The sequence below is a fragment of the Orcinus orca genome, chromosome 7 (genome assembly GCF_937001465.1).
Source record: "Orcinus orca chromosome 7, mOrcOrc1.1, whole genome shotgun sequence".
Taxonomy (NCBI): Eukaryota; Metazoa; Chordata; class Mammalia; order Artiodactyla; family Delphinidae; genus Orcinus; species Orcinus orca.
This window is the reverse complement of record NC_064565.1, coordinates 72,113,765-72,133,594: the sequence shown is the minus strand read 5'-3', so window position 1 is coordinate 72,133,594 and position 19,830 is coordinate 72,113,765.

Below are 19,830 nucleotides of genomic sequence, written 5' to 3'. Positions count from 1 at the left end.
TGCAGATAAGGAAGAACAGATACTATATAAAGAAATTCACGACATAGGAAAAAATGAGGAAACTCACATGAGAAATCCGTATTTTTTCCTGCTTCACCTTTCCCAAGTTCAAAAGAAAAATGCATCATTTAGTTAGGGTATCTATCATTTAATTTTCTAAAATATGAATTAACTCCTTGAAATATCTACAGGATAATAATTTAGTTGAAATATTTGTTTTCAGTGTTAAAGTGAGCTTGTATGATAGTACTTGCATGTACCAAAATATATCTTACTTAAATTAACTGTATTAGTGAATAGAGTTTTGTCTTTAAAATCCAGAAAGTTTTCATTGTAATAGTGTGTACATACACCTTCCCTATGAGCAGTCGCCTTTCAACAAGTAACACATTGTTTTTTATAATAATTATAAATTATTAACAAGTCATAAATTGTTTTTTAAACTTTTCTGAAAATTTGTTGCTTTAAGGAGAAAAAATAGGAAGAATTTTCCAAAATATATTTAGGTTATTGATTAAGAGATCATAAATCATGTTAATAACATGAAGCCTATATTAATATTGTATCTGTGTTTAAGTGTGTATATGTTTATACACACACATGAATATATATGTATACACATACACAATCCCTGTTTACAAGAAGAGCTGTGCGTTTTGAAACTGAAAAGTTTTTAGCTCAATTATATTTTCATTAAATGAATATATTTATAATTAAATTCCATATATTTGCATTTTTCAAAGTATAGATTCATGCTCAGATAAACACAAAATTAGTTTTATAAACAATAATATAAAAATAAATTCATGAAATTGTTACTGGCTTTTTCATTCATAAATATTAGTCAAATACAAAAATACTCACACTCCTGCTCCCAAGCAAGGATTTACCATGTGTATACAGTGATTAAATTTTTGATGTTACATAATAAATTCCAAGGAAAGTATTAAATTGGGGATTTAAAGTAGATACTAAATAAAATTTTATTTGAATTGTGTATGCCTCTTTCACTTTGCAGTGACCTAAAGCTAAAACTTTATATATGTGTGTATTTCTTAGTTTCATGATTATAACTTTGACTCAATTCTGACTTTTAGTCAATATTTAATTTTGATAATATTAAACTTGAAAAAAGCATTGAGAAACACAAAAGTAGAAAAAATATTCCACCACATTTAATTGAGTATTATAAAAAATGCCTGAACTATTACTATCATAAAACTGAACTTATCTCTTAATGCTATTCTTATTTTTTGAATAAGAAATTATTATATTTAATAATCTTAAATTAATTGAATCAATTTTGATATTTATTGAAATATTTTTCTTTTTATTATATACACTATTGTATATTTTTATTATAATACATTAAATTAGCTTCAATGCAATTCATATCAAAATTACAATGGCATTTTTCACAGAAATAGAACAAAAATATCCTAAAATTTGTATGAAGCCATAAGATACTCCAAATAGCCAAAGCAATCTTGAGAAAAAAGGGCAAAGCTGGAGGCATCATGGTTCGTGATTTCAAACTATATTACAAAGCTATAGTAATTAAAATCTTATAATATTGGTACAAAAACAGATACATAGATAAATGGAACAGAATAGACAACTTAGAATTAAGCCCGCACATGTGTGGTTAATTAATTTACAACAAAGGAGCCAAGAATACACAATGGGGAAAGGACAGTCTCTTCAGCAAACAGTATTGAGAAAACTGGACAGCCACATAGAAAAGAATGAAACTGGACTATCTTATACCATACACAAAAATTATCTTACACCATACACAAAAATTAACTTAAAATAGATTAAATACTTGAATGTAAATCTGAAACCATAATACTCCTAGAAGAAAACATAGGTGGTAAGCTCCTTGACATTTATCTTAGAGATGATTTTTACACCAAAGCAAAAGCAGTAAAAGCAAAAACAAACAAGTGGAACTACATCAGACTAAAAGCTTTTGCACAGCAAAGGAAACCATTCACAAAATGAAAAGACAACCTACTGAATGGGAGAAAATATTTGCAGATCATATATCTGGTAAGGACTTAATATCCAAAATATGTAAAGAATCCATACAACTCAACAGTAAACAAACAAATAAACAAAAAAAAAGATTTGAAAATGGGCAGAAGATCTGAATAGGCATGTTTCTAAAGAAGACATACAGATGGCCAACAGATGCATGAAAAGATGCTCTAAATCATTTATCATCAGGGCAATTCAAGTCAAAAACCACAACAGATATCATCTCACACCTGTTAGAATGGCTCTTTTCAAAGAAATTAGAATTAGCATGTGTTGGTGAGGATGTGGAGAAAATAGAACACTTGTCTACTTTTGATGAGAATATAAATTGGTGCAGCCACTATGGAAAATAGTATGGAGGTTCCTCAAAAAATTAAAAGTAAAACTACCATATGATCCAGTAATTCCACTTCTGGGTATTTATCTGAAGAAAACAAAAACACTAATTTGGAAAGGTATATGCACCCCTAAGTTCCATTGTAGGATTATTCATAATAGCCAGGGTATGGAAACAACCTAAGTGTCCATCGATAGATGAATAGATAAAGAAATTGTGGTATATATACACAATGGAATATTATTCAGTCATAAAAAATAATGAAATCTTGCCATTTGCAACAACATGGGTGGACTTTATGGATTATGCTAAGTGAAATAAGTCATACAGAGAAAGATGAATATTTTATGATATTTCTTTTATGTGGAATCTAAAAAATAAAATGAAATAAAATAAAACAAGCTCATAGATACAGGGGATAGATTGGTAGTTACCAGAGGCAGGGGGGTGGGAGGGGGAGAAACTGGTAAACTGTTTTTATTTTTGTTTGTTTTGTTTTTTGCTTAAATAAACTTAATTTAGAAATAAATAAATTGTATTAACAGAGTTCATCCTATAAACCAAAGAGTTAGTATCAATACATGCAAGATCTTGGGGTATAATTAAAATAAGATATTTAAGATTAAATAGTATTATATTTTATTAAATTAATTTTAAAAATCTATAAGACTATTCCTCAGTCTTATTGTACCACCGCACACTCTATATCCTTTGCTTCTCTCTAGGCTTTTTTCAGAGTTTGCTTTCTGAACTTTTATCTGTCATTGTCTCTAGAGGAAACAGATGACACTAAAATTATAATAATTCAAAGAAACGTTAACAAAAAAACTATTTAGAAAATTGTGGGAGGGTGTATGAGAACCACAGGTTGTTATCATATTGAGAACTGAAGACCTTAGAGGAAAGAGGGATTATCAGAAACCAAAGAGGATCACCCATTTAAAAATGACATAGTCGGGCTTCCCTGGTGGCGCAGTGGTTGAGAGTCCGCCTGCCAATGCAGGGGACACGGGTTCGTGCCCCGGTCCGGGAAGATCTCACAGCGGTTAGGCCCGTGAGCCATGGCCGCTGAGCCTGCGCATCCGGAGCCTGTGCTCCGCAACGGGAGAGGCCACAACAGTGAAAGGCCCGCGTACCGAAAAAAAAAAAAAAAAAGACATAGCTAACCAATGAGACTTACAGGGAAGAATCTAGGGCATTAAGTATCCTGATCTTACTCTGAGCCCTCTCTTCAGTTGCATTCTGGGGCTACCTACTGGCTGAAATCAACCAGAAGTCTGAGACAGTGAGTCAGATATAGTTCATACAGATCAGTCACTGTGGCAGAAAGGATAGATCTAGAAATAGTTGGAAAATTTTGCTATCTGGCATTTCATTGGAAATTTATAGATAGAAATGTATGTTTCTGAAAATGGTAGTATCAAAGCAAAAATTGCACCAAAATTAAACATGCAATAGGTGAGAGAAACCAGAATACAGTATGAACTGAACTCCCCTGAAACAATGGGAGGGAGATTATTTTTTAAGAGCTGGAGTGGTTGGGATCATAGGTGATCTGTGTTTGCTAACTGGCCTTATGCAAAAGAAAAGTAAACTTTCTCTAATCTTCATGACCGTGTGAAAGGATGTCAATCTAAAATGGAGCCAGAGGATATGAAATGGAGAATCTCAGGTATGCACCTTCAGAAGAAGGAAACCTAAGAACTGAGAGACAGATGTCCAGTAAATGCCTGATTTACAGAAGACTGAGACCAATACACATTCATCAAGAACCTCTCCCCATCCTCAAGCCAGTGAACTTACTGCTTGCGCTCTGGCTGGACTTCCCCCTCTTTGCACTCCTTGCCCATGAACACTGTTCACCTCAAACCCTCAAAGGACTTTCCTGTAGCCTGCTACAGCATGTATTTCCTGAATTGCTGTTTTTCTGCTGTTCCCGAATAAACTTAATTTCTGGTATTTGGAGCTTGCCTCAGTTTACCTCTTATTTAGGTTGACAATTGGATGAGAAGAAGGTCAGGGGTCTAGAGGTAGGAGGCCTGTCTAATGTTCAGCCAAGCTGAGAGAAAGTTAAGGCCTTATTCTCAATGGCCTCTATTTCTTCAATGGTTACTTTTATTTAAGTTCAGGGAATTTACAAGTATGAACAATTCACCGGGGACCTTTCTGATTTTTCCTGAGCAGGCTCAGTCTTATGCCTGTGCACAACCTTCTAAACTACCAGGGACAAGTGAGATTTTAGCCAGGTCTTGGGCTATCCCTTATGCTGGATCTCCCTGTTAAATTTTTGGCCAGTCTGCCTTTGTTGTTGCTTGCCCCAGCTAGTACTATGACCTCTAGCTAGACCATATTAGCCTTTCCTAACTATTTACCACTGAAGTCTCTATTGTTTTTGACAGTGCCCTGGGCATGGATGTTTCCACACTCCACTCCAAATAACATTAGCCCAGATGGCTGTACAACAGGGCTGCTGGTGCTTAAGGCCTGCCCTACATGTTGGGGGCACAGAAGCAGTCCCTGGCTGAAATGCCATAGACTCCTAATCTCAGCAAGATTTAGTAGGTTTTCTTAAATAAATCATGCTTCTCGATTTGTTAAATCTTGAAATGTTTGTTTTGATAACTTTATCTTGTCTTATCACTGCTTTGGGGGAATAGGACTAACATTAACCAAGTCCCTCCCTCAGCCATTCTGGAAGTCTTACCCCCATTCACTTTCTACAGTATTTTTCCAGACTTTTCTTACCTCTAGTTGTACAAGGTATTCCTTATCCCTGAGGTGAGAAAGGCCACTCCTGGGGGTGCTTAAAAAAAGGATAGCATTCTTTAATTAGGACTGTAATATTGTGATTTATAATAAGAAATATAACTGTAGCTGGTTAGTCAGAAACAGATGTAACAGCCTGGGTTTATAACTAGCATCTGAAGTAGAGGGCAGTCTTGTGAGGTAGAGCCCTTAACCTGTGGAATGTGTTGCTATCTCCAGGTTAGTAGTGTCAGAATTGAGTTGAATTATAGGACATCGAGCTGGTGTCCATTAAATTGCTTCCTTGTTGGCAGTGTAAGGAAAACCCCCCTTCACACATTGGAATTGGATGCAGAACCCAAAATAAGGACATTTCACTCCATACCATACTGCCTTATTTCAGAAGAGATACAATATTGCCTAACTGATCTCCCTGATTGATCCAACTTAAAACCAATGTTCCACTACACTGCCATCACAGAATCTGACTGAAATATAATGTGACTATGACACACAAATACTTGCTTAAACATATGACAGGAACCCTAACACCTTTTCAAAATTATAATCTTCTGCCTTATCTAAACCCATCCTACCTCTCTGCCTCATCTTTACTAAACCTACTTGCACTTTACCTTTCAATAACATGGAACTTCATGTAGTTTTGTGGTACATACCATACTGCTGTGTGTCTCTGCAAATTGGAATGTATTTAATTATTAAATTACAAATGTACGGATTACGTTTCCCTAATATTTATCTAATTATCATTCAGTTGCCATTTCAGAGTACACACGTTTTTTCAGAGTACACGACCAGACGCACAATGATTATTCTCCCATTGCATAATGAAAGAATTGCTTTGTGCTGTTCAAAATATGTCATCTCATAAATGTACACACATTTTACTTTAGTAGCGATAGTAGTAGCCATGAATACACACACACACACACACACACACACACACACACCCTTTACATTTCTGTTGCAAAATACTCTGGAATATTTTTACAAACATTGGTCGATGAGTAAACAAACATGCTATTTAAGGATGAGAGTTTTAGCTCTTATTTTTAGCCTAATATTTATATTTTATTTATTTTCTTATTGTATTATCTAGAATATCTAATAAAATCTTGAATATTTCACTTAGTGTATATCCTTAATTTTGACTTTAATGGGTATGTTTATATGTTATTAATTTGGATTTAATTTGGTAAAATATTACAGGTAGGCCCAAGGAGTTAAGAGAGGGAGAAGGGCTAACCAACCCAGCCTCAAGGGTGGGTGTTCTGACAATGGAACGTGTGTACTCTGAAAAAATTCAAGAAGTACATCTATCAAAAACAAGCATATTTCTAAAGTAGATATAAACATTTTCCTATTCTTAGTGTGTTCCAAAACATTTAAAAGATGTTATTCCTTAATAGTTTTTAAACTTGAAGCATGTCTTGACATGTTGTTTTTATATTATGTATTTTTTTTTTACCAGCAAGTCTTATTCGTTACACCAACCGCCTTAGATTTTAATAACAATTTTTAAAAAATCTTACAAATGTACACACTCCCAAGAAGAATAGCACTGGCACTTTTTCACTAGGTCTTTAGTTTCAGTCTCATGATGTTCTTCCCTCTGATGTCCATCTGTTAGAGCAGAGTCCAGGATTATTGCTACCCTACCCACATACACAGTAAATGCAATGCTTGAACAGCTTTCTAATATTGTTGATTGTCTTCTCTATTTATGTTTTATTACACTCCAAGAAACTGGATTGGAATGAAGAGCTAAAAGTTTGTAGTGACATATGATATTTTTAAAATGAAGCTTTGTTGGGCCTATTTCTTATATTATTCTTTTTTTTAGATGCTCACAAAATTGTCCATTTAAAGAACTGGTGGTGGGACTTCCCTGGTGCTCCATTGGTAAAGAATCCGCCTTCCAATGCAGGGGACGTGGGCTCAATCCCTGGGTGGGGAAATAAGATCCCACATGCTGCAGGGGAACTAAGCCTGTGTGCCACAACTACTGAGCTCGCGCACCTCAGTGAGAGAGCCCTCATGCCACAAACTACAGACCCCACATGCTCTGGACCCCATGTGCCACAACAAGAGAGAAACCCAGCACCACAATGAAGAGCCCATGCACCCCGAGGAAAGATCCCGCACACCTCAGTGAAGACCCCATGTGCCACAACTAAGACCCAATGCAGACAAAAAAAAAAAAAAAAAAAAAAGAACTGGTGGTTTTAGAAGTTGAACTGCCAGTGGAAAGAATGTTCCTGTCTATGCAAGAGTGTAAGAGCTTGACATATTCATTTATTTTAAAGTTGAAAACTGTTCGTACTTGGTCAAGACTAAAGAAGATTCAAAAATAATTCTGAGCATAGTTTTCATGTTTTAGAACAATCCAAGCATGGTAACAATGAACAGTACAACAAATAGACTCTAATCTATGGCACTAGTTCAATAACATATCAGGACATAAACAGTTAAGAAGCAAAATCAATTCCTTCTCTCTCCAAATTGTACTTGTTGTTAATATTTGCCTGTCTTTGTGTTAAAAGCTGTGGAAACATGAAGCTCTCTGCCCATAATGCATTTTTTTCCTTTTCTTTTCTTTTCTTTTCTTTTCCCTTCTTTCATCCCTCCCTTTCTTTCTTTCTTGATGGGGGAGGAGGGAGGAAAGAAGTAAACAAAATACACAAATGTTTTTAATTGTAATAATTGTGCATAACAGGAAATGTAATAGAGGATGAGGTGACAGTTATATCAGATGGAGGGAGCTTTTGAAGAGAATGAGCTTTTGAAGGTGAGGCCTGTTTTACGAGGGAAGAACATGTATGAAAAGGAAGTGGTATAATATTATTGAGAAAAAGAACAACTCTAGGTGTGGTTTTTATGCTTCCAAATATCATAACAATTATGACTACATCTTTTCCATATGGACATGAAATTTGTTGCTACTCCCTGGTCATATTATGCCCACTTTATTCCAGAGCTTATGATAGTACATTCAATTGATTTCTGAATAATAGTTAATTATGAGAATGACTAGGTTCTTTTTTCTCTTTTTATTTAAAGTGAACTCTAAATGCCACAAATATTTTTACTAAACATGTAATCTCACCAGTCTTCTGTGATAGTTTTCCTTTTTGCAAAACATATTATACATGCTTTCACATTTTATACATGCCGTAGCCCACGATGGATATGCCCTGTGGGGATAGAGTACGAAAACAAAGAACTTAAACTGAAACTTCAAAGAAAAAAGATTTATTTTCTCATATGGTGGTGTTTGGTAGAGAAGATGAGGAATAAAGGAAAATGGCAGGCAACTTCAGAGAAAAGAGGTTTTTCTGCTTGGGTGAATACAAGATAATTTTTCTTATTTGCTTCAATAACTTAGGACATCATCTTGGTAAAGGGCAGATCTTGGAAAGTGAACAAGAAAAGCACACCAAATAGGACACATTACATTATATATTTCAGAGACAACTAACTTACCCAATGGAAATCCAGGACATCTGGGCCAATAAAGTGAAATTTTGAAACAGAATTGTCAGTAAATAGGAGTAGAAAAACAAATGAGAAGAATGGGAAAATTAGAGATATATTAAGTATGTTCTGGTTTCATTTGTAATTGATACATTTTCAGTTGGATATATTTGTTTTAGGGTATGTTTATTCAATTAAATGGATTTATAATATTTTATATTAAAGTGTAAGACATGGTGTGGATATTTTCCAAGCACATGAATTTCAGCTGGCACTAGATTTAGGAGGAACCCATGTAAGAGAAAAAGGTTTTTTAGAATCTGCTTCCTTATCTAGCCCATATTAGCTGATCAAATTGAGCATTCTCAATACCAGACTCTGGACACTTGTTTTTTAAAGGCTTACTTCATTGCAGGCTAAGGCGTAAGTAAAAATACCACATTGCCATCTTCCCTGAACTCCCACATTTTATCCCAGGGCAAGTCATACTCTTGGTTTGGGTATTCAGCATGATGGTGGAGATGCCTGATTATGGTTAGTAATATGTGACTTCTCGTAGATCATAAATTGATCCTTACTGGGCAGCTCTCTTCCTTTGCTTCTTCAAAGGGAGAAACCAAAGTGTTGAGTAGGATGTGACATGCCATCTTAACAAGCAGGATGTTCAGACTGAGAGAACATGTAAGAGAGAAAATCAGTGAAAATTATCAGAATTAATATGGGAGCCCAGCAGGTTAGCATGTTATACAATCAATATACAAAATTCATAGTTTCTCCAATTAATCAGAAATAGCAAGATAAAAGGTCTCATGGGTAAATACTTTGATCAGGATAACAAGAAAACAAAAACAAAACCACATCTATGAATAAAGTTACCAAGATATGTGTAAAATCTCTATGAAGAAAGTGATGACAGTTTATTTAAGAATACAGAGAAGCTCTAAAATATGCAGAGATGACAGGTTAATGAATGGACAGGCTCAGTGTTGTGAAGATTTCAGTTCTCTCTAAATCTGCTAATGGAACTATAATAAGTAACCATAATATAATAATAATAATAACTGAGTAGAAAGAATAATAATATAGTATCACAAAAAAGACATACATATGGTAACTTAATGTATGATGAAGTTATTCTATATCAATGGAGAGAGGATAGATTTTAATGGTATTATAAAAAATAAATATTTATAAAAAATATATATCTATCTATATAGAATAAAGAAATCAGAGAGGAAAATTTCAAAACATTTTTGCCTTAGACTTAAAAATTTTCATACATAAGACTACAACATGAAAAGAAAAGTAACATACTGGGAAAATAATTGCCATATATGTACATGTATATGTATGTACATATATATTACATATCGTGTCGTGAATAACTTCAAGTAATATATAAGGAAATTATGCAAACGTTAAGAGAGTAAGGGCCATCACATAAGTTTGGTTAGGCTGAACCTTGTATAAGCATGACTACTGAGTGGCAAAAGAATTCCACTAGAATTCTAGTCTACACTGTGCTCAACAAACCCTGCCATCATGGGGTTGTATCGAGTTGGAGGAAGACTTCTTTCTATTTTCAACAAAGTGCCCAGTGGCTTATAGTGGTCCTGATGAAGAAAAAGGATATCAACAGACAATTCATAGAAGAAATACAAAATGTTCAAGCTGCATATGCAAAGATTTTCACTGTGCTTGTAATCTAATTAAAATTACTTTGTATTACCTGTAATGCTAAGTAAGACAAGAGGAAAAAATACGAATACAATAAGTTAAATGATTTAAAATATCCAAAGTTGGTATGGGTAAAAAGAAATGAGTACCCTCTTTACAATGTTAAAGTATAAATAAGTATAGAATTTTGGAAGATCTCTATCAACTTACAAAATATATATAAGCTCAGCAATTCCACTTCTAGATATTTATTTTACAAATGCAGATATATATAAAGATTCATGAACAAATATTTTAGTTGCAGCAATGTTTCTAAAATTAAAATAGAAAAATAACTAAGTTTTCATCAATATAATAAGGGATAAGCAATTATTTTAAAATCATTTCATACAATAATACATATATAACATGTGAACAAATAATAAATTTAACATTTATTAACATTATAATATCATTATAATATCTTACAGAGTATTTTCACAGACCTAAAATTCTCTGTGCTCCACCTGTTAATGCCTTTGCACCCAACCTTTGACAACCATTGATCTTTTTACTGTCTCCATAGTTTTGCCTTTTCTAGAATGTTATATAGTTGGAATCATACAGTATGTAGCCTCTTCAGATTGCCTTTTTCTTACTTAGAAATATGCATTTAAGCTTCCTTTATGCCTTTTCATGGCTCGATAGTTCATTTCTTACTAGTACAGAGTAACATTCCATTGTCTGGATGTAACAGTTTATTTATCTATTAGCCCCTCAAGGACATCTTGATTGCATCCAAGTGTAGCCAATTATGAATAAAGCTGCTGTAAACATACCTGTGGAGATTTATGTGTGGATATAAGTTTTCAGCTCCTTTGGATAAATACCACGAGCATGAACTGTATAGTATGGTAAGAGTATATTTAGTTTTGTAAGAAACTGCCAAAATGTCTTCCAAAGTAGCTGTAGCGTTCACATTAGCAATGTCTGAGTTCATATTGCTTCACATCCAAGCCAGGATTTGATGTTGTCAGTGTTCTGAATTTTGGCCACTCTAATTGGTGTGTAGTGGTATCTTATTGTTATTTTAATTTGCATTTTCCTGAAGGCATACAATGTGGAGTATCTTTTCAAATGCTTATTTTCCAATTGGTGAGGTGTCTCTTAAGGTCTTTGGCCTATTTTTTTAATTGGATTGTTTAGTTTCCTATCATTGAATTTTAAGAATTCTTTGTATATTTTGGATAACAGTTCTTTATCAGATGTCTCTTTCACAAATTTTCTCCCAGAGTTTGACTTGTTTTCTCATTCTCTTGATATGGTCTTTTAAAGAGCAAAATTTTTAATTTTAATGAAGTACAGTTTATCAATTATTTCTTTCATGGATTGTGTCTTTGGTGTTGAATCTAAAAGATCATCTTCATACTGAAGGTCATCTAAGTTTTATGCTATGTTACCTTCTAGGACTTTTAGATTTTTGTGTCTTACACATAGGTCTATGCTCCATTTTGGGTTAATTTTTGTGAAAAGTGTATGTTCTGTGTCTAGATTCAGTTTTTTTCATGTCCAGTTGTTCCAGTGCCATTTGTTGAAGAGAATTTTCTCTATTTTATTGCTTTGCTCCTTTGTCAAAGATCAATTAATTATATTTATGGAGGTTTATTTCTGAGCTCTCTATTTGTCTATTCTTCAGATATACTATACTGTCTTGATTACTGTAGATTTATAGTAAGACTTGAAGTGGGGTTTTCAGTCCTCCAACATTGTTCTTCTCCTCCAGCATTATGTTGGCTATTCTGTATCTTTTGCCTCTCCATATAAACTCTATAATCAGTTGGTCAATATCCACAGAATAACGTACTGGATAAGAGTTTGTAGTGTATAGACTGTAGTATATATTGATTGGAATTGCATTGAATCTATAGTCAAGATGTGAATAAATGACATCTTGACAATATTGAGTCTTCCTTTCCATGAACATAGAATATCTGTCCATGTTCTAATGGGTTCTAATTTAAATGACATTGTATATTTATTTTCAAGTTCCACTTGTTCATTGTTGGTATATAGGAAAGCAACTGACTTTGTATGTTAACTTTATATCTGTGAACAAAGAGTTTTATTTCCTTCTTCTCAGTCTGTATACCTTTTATTTAATTCTCTTGTCTCATTGCATTAGCAAGGACTTCCAATACAATGTGTGTGATAAAGGAGTGGTGAAAGGATACATTCTTGCCCTGTACCTGATCTCAGTGGGAAAGCTTTGAGTTTCTCTGTTAAATATGATGTTAGTTGTAGGTTCTTTGTGGATGGTCTTTATCAGTTAAGACATTTATTTTCATAATTTACTAAGAGTTTTATCATAAATGGGTGCTAAGTTGAGTTTTATGAAGGATAAATAAATATATGTAATCAAGATAGAAGTCTTGTATTAGAACCCAATGGTTTGCTTCCCCATCCATTCCTATGCCCCTTGTACAAGGAGTATATTTCCCCACCTTATTAATTTTTTGGCTGGACCATTATCAATGGAATGTGAGTGAAATATTATATATTATACATGCTATCTCCAAGCACAATTTAAAAGTGCATGATTTGGTTACTCCTTTTGCTCCTTATGTTACCTGTTTCATGAGAATACCATGTTCTAGAAATGGGGGCTGCTCTTTCAGCCTGAGATGTGGAATGAGAACACGTGGTGAGGAAACCTGTAGCATCACCCGCAAGCTGAAGCAAAGTCTTGTCCTGGAAGAAAATCTATTGAGTTTATTACTATTGTTCTTGACTCTCTTGGCAAAGAGTAGCACATTCTAGATTTCTTAAGTTAAGAAAAGAAAAGTGAGTTAAAGAAGACTGAGACTGTCGATGATTCTGATGACCCCTCTATATAAGAAAGTGTTAGAATAGTTTCCCCTCTTATGCAGATAATCTGATACTTGACAACATAAAACATATCCTTGTTGTATACATAGAATATCTAGTGACATGGAAATGTTCCTTTAAATGTTATAAAAAAATAAAAATGGTCTTTATAGGAACATAAAAAGACAATTAGTTTTATTGTGCATTAGGAAATTTCATAGATCTATTTCTCAAATAAGGAATATTAGAAAACAAATAAAGGATATGAAAATGTTAACACTTAGATTACTTTCAAAATGTACATATTTTGCCAAATTCAATTCATTTTTAAAAGGTCATCTATTCCAGTTCTTAAATAAATTTACTTTCTTTCTTTGTTTTTGTCTATTCTAGGTAATAAAAAGTACCTAGCTATTAATTGGAGTATGTTAGCTGCTATTAGAGGGAGAAAGACATAGATTAATTTTCTTTACCTTAGAAAGAAAAAAGTGTTTCTCTTACAATTGCATAAATATGTTATTTGATTGATTTATTAATTTCTTCAAGTGATTATTTAGAGAATATTATGAAATGAGGCTGCTACAGGAAACATGAAAGAAATCTTTCCAAAACTTAAATATCAGAAAAGCAATGATCAATAGCAGAAATAAATTCATTTTAAAAATCATACATGAATGTGAGATATAAGCTCTAAAGCAAATTAAATTCCCAGGAGCTGCTCATCAGCCAGCCACGGCAGGTTTGAAGGTCATTGTTGCTGAATATTTGGCTAAACTTCAACTCAATTTGAACCCTGATCAGTGATTCAAAACTGACCCACACAGATGGGCAACCATGTGGTGCCCCAGTGCATATTAATCAGAAGATTCCTACACTCTAGAAAGGAATAGATGGGATATTTGAAAAGAAACTGTATGAGGACAACATGTAGAAAGCTTGAGTGATGTGCCAAACAATTCTGAGACACTTTGCATCTTGACTCTTCACTCTGTGGTGCCCTTTTGCTTCTAGGGAGTCGAGATCCTAAATCATTTTTCTGTGTGTGAAAGGAACAATCAAGGAATAAACATTTGGTTCAAATGATTAACAGAGATATTAGCTCTATAGAATACAAGATTTGGAGTTCCCTGGTGGTCTAGTGGTTAGGATCTGACACTTTCACTGCTGTGGCTGGGTTCAGTTCCTGGTTGGGGAACTGAGATCTTGCAAGCCACATGGAGCAGCCGGAAAAAAAAAAAGAATACAAGACATACTAACTTTCTATTTTTTGATTTTTTTATAGTGAATATAGTTAGTTTTTAGTTATTCATTTATTTTGTGCCTGACCTTGATGCCTTAGGGGTATGGTGAACTGGAAGTGTGAAGTAATCAAAGCATGGATATATGTGACTTTGAGAATTCTGTTTCATTTTGAATACAAATTTAATAATGTCTACATTGGTTTAAGAAACTTATGTCTTTTTCATTATCTAATTTCGGATATCTGAAAATGGCTCCTATTTTCTCAGTATGCTTTGAGAAAAATAATTCTGTGTAAACCCAAACAAATGATAGATATAACTGATAATATAAAGTACAGTAAAAGTTACTTGAATATTTTCTATTCCCATATATTCTTTTATTTCCTCAATAGATACATTTATAAGAAAAGAAATAACTTGAATAATTTTATGACCAAAATTACCCAATAAGAAAAAAAAGATTGTGATATCTTCACATTATGAATAGAAAATACAATAAAACAAATATTGATTTTAAAAACTCACTAACAGTGAGTATCTGATTCTCAGATTCTGACAATCCCTTGCATTTAGACAGAACTTCCTTAAAAGTGTCTTATTTGGATAATTTAAATGAGCTTTAGAGAGCAACTTTACTCTTCCTTTTATAACCAAATCAACCTTATCAAATCTTTACCTCTTTTTAATCATTTCTCTGCAACAACAACAAAACAAAGCAGCATTCTTAAATGTAAATTTTCAACCACTTTAATAAAACCTAGAATTTCTGAATTGGTATTCTATCCTGGACTTTTTTCTTGTTATACCCCTTTGTTACAAGTTCAGAATCTGAGGCTAACCAGGTTTCAGTAACTTGCCTACCACCACACATCTAATCAGTAGCAGAGCTGGGATTCTAAGGTTCATATATATCTCTATATGATCTAGATAAATCTCACTCAAAAGGTCCTAGTCTTATCATCACATTAGTATATGCAGATACAGACCATCTTTCTTAATAATGACTTCTCTCTGTCATAACTATCTAATCAATTGCCAAGCCTCACTCTTTCTTCCGTCTTTAAAGCATATTTTCAACTTATTTTCTCTTTTTCAAATGTCCATTTATCCAATAAGTATTTTATCTCGATAGACAGGTAACTGATTTTTTTGGTTTTATTTTTCTCTCTGATAATATAGCCAAACACAACAAGCACTAGTTTTAATCCCTTAAAATACTTTCATTTTTGTTTTAACACATAATTTTCATCATAGTATGTCTTCAACACAGGGGTTCCAAATTGTACTCCATCTATGCATAGTGGTTTTCCTAGAGTGTGGTGAGGGGTAGGGCCTGGGGAGGCACAGATATAATTCCTTCATCCCCCAATTTTAACAGAATAGATCTGCTTTTGTCAGTTTTACATATTGGTTTTTCCTCTGTTTTAATTTGAAGAAAGGATTCCTTTATTGTCATTAGCACCTCTAGCAGTAGCAGTAGAGAAGTAGTAGCAGTTGCAGTAGTAATAGAAATATGCTTATTTTAGTTATCCTAATACTTCATAATGCAAACTTCGAGCCAAAGGCTACATTTTAAAATATGAAAGTGATCATTTAAATCATGTACATTCTCAAGATTTTAGGATCATTAAATCTGAGCAGATGTCATAAAAACCTATTATTTAACATAGCTCAAATGCAAGGACCCTGAGCAGTCTAAATTCCCTCTACTCACCTAACTTGTACTTTTCCAGAACTGCAGGTTTGGATTGTGTTGTTTTGGTGGTAGGTGCTATTAAACTGGATTCTCCAAGTCCTTGGTGCATTCCCAGGCCCAAATGTAAAACCCTGATAAGCTTCAAGAGTTCTTTTATCTCCCAGCCTCCTTTCCCCTCTTTGCTCTTTGAGAGGCAATATGGAGAAGGGTTAATATTTAGATTTTCTTTAGGTGATGATAGATGTTTATGTTATTATTAATTATTAAAAAGTCTCCTTAAGGGACTTTGGTTTGCATTTATTTATTACAACAGATATTATTTAGGCTCTCATTAGAGTGTGATTTTTAAAATTTAATAGTCAATATCTAATTTGAGTGAAGAAATTGTCAATATCTTGTATTCTTCTTTCACTGGGATAAACATGCCTAGTCTTTTGTTTTCATTTTATTACCAACTTATTTTATAATATCAAGATAGAAAAGAAGACTATTAACTGAAATCTTGAACAATCAATTAAAATAATACTGGGAAAAATTGTACCACCCTAAATTCCCTACCATTTTGAGATAAAATGCCCAAAATTAGAAGCCTTCCACCTGTGACCAGATCAAGGTATACGAAAAACTTTGTCCTTAAGTTTTCAGCCTCAAGACTTTCTCTCTTCAATACTTTTCCTGCAAGAGTAAGGAGAACCTTCTGTAATACTTGTTCTGAACTTCTGTAGTCCTTTTCTTTAGCACCTTTATTTGTGTGTATATATATATACATATATATATACATATATATATAATTGGGGGATAATCCTCTCATCTTGGAATATGAGGTTTTATTTTAATATGGAAAGTATCTATATACTATTGTGTTTATTTCACTTTGAGGAAAGTCATAATAAACATATTTAATTCTCTAATTTGAGGATGATTTTGATTATAACATAGGATGAGGTATTAAAAAACCAAACCTTTAAACTGGCATATAATACTTGATCACACCAGTATACAGTATGGTAGATAATACTAGTTTCAACTTGCATCTTTAATCAAAGTAAAGCATTTAATAATAATTATGTCCCACTTTTCTGTGTGGGATTTTGGAATAGAGAAGCTAATTGTATATACAATAAACTCTGATATAACATATAATAGACTTGGAAAAGAAAGATTAAGAAAAACCTTCATTGCTCAGACAGGTTAGAGTAGGTTAGATAAAGAAAATGCAGCAAAAGTGGAGAAGTGCTGTTAAAATACTCCGTCTTGGCACCAGCTGAAAGCTGCCATATTTGGACTACACTTATTCAGAATATGCACTAAAACAACAATCACCAGTAAACAATACCATGCTTTTGATATATTAGGCTGACTAATCACAGCAAGTCTGTGAGGAGAAAGTTCAAAGCAGGTCTATTGGAGCCTATTGTCACTTTTAAAAAAATGTGATGTCTTATAATTGGAATTTTTCTTGTAACTTTTTATTGTGAAATAATTATCAATTTACAAGAAATTGCAAAGAAATCTACATAGAGGTCTTATTCACCACCCTCGTCCAGCCATGTTTTCCTCTTGTGTAACTACAGTGCAATCATCAAAACTAGGAGATTGATATTGGTATAAATCACAGAGTTTATTCAGAGTTCACAAATTTTTCTTTCATGCACTCATTTGTGTACTTGTGTCTCTGTGTGTATAGCTCTATGTAAGTTTATCATTTTATCACAAGTGTAGTTTCATGTAACTACCACCACAGTCAAGATTCTTAACTGTACCATCATCACAAGACTCCCTGTACTGTCTTAATAACCATATCCTACCCTCCATTCCATCCCTAACCCCTGCAATCACCAATTTGTTCTCCATGTTTATAATTATTTTGCTTCACAAATGTTAGATAAGTAAAGTCATGTAATACCTGTCCTTTTGTGACTGCCTTCAGCATAATATCCTCAAGATTCATTGAAGTTATGTGTATAAATAGTCCACTCCTTTTAATAGCAGAGTATTATTCCATGCTATGGATGCATCCCAGTTTTTTTAACCATTTACCCATTGAAAAATGTTTGGAGTTTACAGTTTTGGGTTATTAAAAATAAAGCTGCTTTAAGTATTCATGTGCAATTTTTGTGTGAAAATAGATCTTCATTTCTCTGAGTTATATACTCAAGAGTGCAATTCCTGGGTCATTTGATAAGTCCACTTTTAGTTTAAAGAGGAATTACCAACCATTTTCCAAAAGTCTGTACTTATATAAAACGTCTAAGAAAATAGAAAATTTGGGGAACTCGGGGCTAGGCAAAGAATTAACACCAAAAGAAAGATCAAATAAAAGTAAAAATATGTAAATTGGACCTCTTCACAATTAGAAACTTTTACTCTGTGAAAGATCCTGAGAAGAGAATGAAAAGGCAAACTATAGGACTGAGAAAATCTTTGCTAATCATATAACTGATCAAGAACTTGCATATAAAATATATACAGAATTCTTAAAACTCAGCATTGTTATTTTTTTAATCCTTGAGCCACACAAGTGCTTTACTCCTAGGAGGAGTGAGAGAAGCCTTGAGGTTCTCCTTGAGAGTACAGGGTGTGACGAGTATACAGTTACACAGTACCATAGTATGGGCTGCCCTCTACTGAATTTATCAGTAAATTTATCTGTTTTAATTAGGCTATGATAAATATAATGGTATATTTATATATTTATGTACATAAAATATGTATGATAAATAAAATATGATCAATAGTATAAAATAGGAATGATCACAGTGTTGTGAGATCACTTGCATGCTCTCTTGCCTCTTACTAATTCTAATCTTTAGGAAACTTCTTTCTTCCTAAGGAACCTACTTATATACCACAAACTGAGGCATAGACTGCAAATGACAATGAAATATCTAAGCAGAAATATTAAGTGCAGAATTTGAAAAAAGAATCCAGTTTGAGAAATATATACTGAATTACAGAAAAAAAGTGATGTGGGAATTCACTGCATAGATCTAAAGGGAGATTAGATCAGGATAGGGAGATTAGATCAAGATAGGAAAATTAATAAAAATCAAGAGGAAAAAAGTCAGTCATTAGGGCTAAAAAGAATGACATAAAAAGGTTTTAGATAATTCATATTACGTAAATTATCCAATTTAATCATATATTTGTGTGTGTTGGTAGTTTATGACATTATCAAGTAATTCTTATGAATCTTTTCATGGATCTTTTTTTCAACGTTATGCTGTAATCAAAGTTCTTTGGCAGATGGTGAGCAGGGGAGAGAGTTGGCAGAGGGAGTATATTTTCCATCATGCAAACCATTGTGTATGCAGACAGCCAAATAATTTGCCTCCATATAAGTCCAGAACTTCAAGGAAATAAGTTATTTTTAAACCATTAAGTCAAATTATCTTACTAGAATAAAATTACCAACACAAATCACTAACAGAGAGAATGAAACAGCATGAACTAAAGTCTCTTTATAAAACTTCTAAATGGTATCTTGTTTTCATTTGTATACATACTCCCACAAATTGGTCTTTTCAAAATGACTTTCTTTTGTCAATATTCTTTACCTATTTTTTACTGAATTTCATTAGAGCATACTGACTGTATAGATGAGTTCCATACTTCCCTTTGACTAATTTTCTTACATTCTAAAAAAATGCCATTAAAAACCATGAAATTGCTTGCCATATTAAAGTTATCCTAAGTAAATATTCCTCAATCAGTTTCACTTTTAGCTTTTTATGTGAGTTTGTAGGAGAGTAAAA